Genomic DNA, 958 nt, shown 5'->3' on the forward strand with positions numbered 1-958 from the left:
GCCAATATGGCATTCAGAGCATCAATTTCAAGAACTCCTTTCCTCTTAGGCGTCCCATTATTCACGGAATTCCTCTCAGAAGTGTACATGAATTGGTTATTTGCAACCATTTCAATAAGTTCCTGAGCTTCTGCAGGCATTTTCTTTAGGTGAATGGATCCACCTGCATAATGGTCTAGTGACATCTTAGAGAACTCAGATAGACCATAATAGAATATATCTATCATGGTCCATTCTGAAAACATGTCAGAAGGACATCTTTTGGTCATCTGCTTGTATCTTTCCCAAGCTTCATAGAGGGATTCACCATCTTTTTGTTTGAAGGTCTGAACATCCACTCTAAGCTTGCTCAGTTTTTGAGGATGAAAGAATTTAGCCAAGAAGGCCGTGACCAGCTTATCCCATGAGTCCAGGCTATCTTTAGGTTGAGAGTCTAGCCATGCTCTAGCTCTATCTCTTACAGCAAAAGGGAAAAGCATGAGCCTGTAGACTTCAGGATCTACTCCATTAGTCTTAATAGTCTCACAGATCTGTAAGAACTCAGTTAAGAACTGGTAGGGATCTTATGATGGAAGTCCATGAAACTTGCAGTTCTGTTGCATTAGAGCAACTAATTGAGGTTTCAGCTCAAAATTGTTTGCTCCAATGGCAGGAATTGAGATGCTTCTTCCATCAAACTTGGACGTAGGTGCAGTATAATCACCAAGCATCCTCCTTGCATCATTGTTGTTGGGTTCGGCTGCCATCTCCTTTTCTTGTTCGAAAATTTTAGCAAGGTTGTCTCTGGATTGTTGTAATTTAGCTTCTCTTAGTTTCCTCTTCAGAGTCCTTTCAGGTTCTGGATCAGCTTCAACAAGAATGTTTTTTTCCTTGTTCCTGCTCATATGAAAGAGAAGAGAACAGAAAAAGAAGAGGAATCCTCTATGTCACAGTAAAGAGGTTCCTTATTGTTAGTAGA

The 958-nt window shown here is 40.4% G+C and overlaps 1 non-coding gene across 1 annotated transcript; it reads left to right on the forward strand.

The window, feature by feature from the left end:
- Positions 1–243: 243 nt before the first annotated feature.
- On the forward strand, positions 244–347 carry LOC127742068 (small nucleolar RNA R71). Its single transcript, XR_008003256.1, has one exon. It is a non-coding gene; the product is annotated as a small nucleolar RNA R71 (small nucleolar RNA).
- The last annotated feature ends 611 nt before the right edge of the window (positions 348–958 follow it).

The sequence above is a fragment of the Arachis duranensis genome, chromosome 9, assembly GCF_000817695.3.
Source record: "Arachis duranensis cultivar V14167 chromosome 9, aradu.V14167.gnm2.J7QH, whole genome shotgun sequence".
NCBI lineage: Eukaryota > Viridiplantae > Streptophyta > Magnoliopsida > Fabales > Fabaceae > Arachis > Arachis duranensis.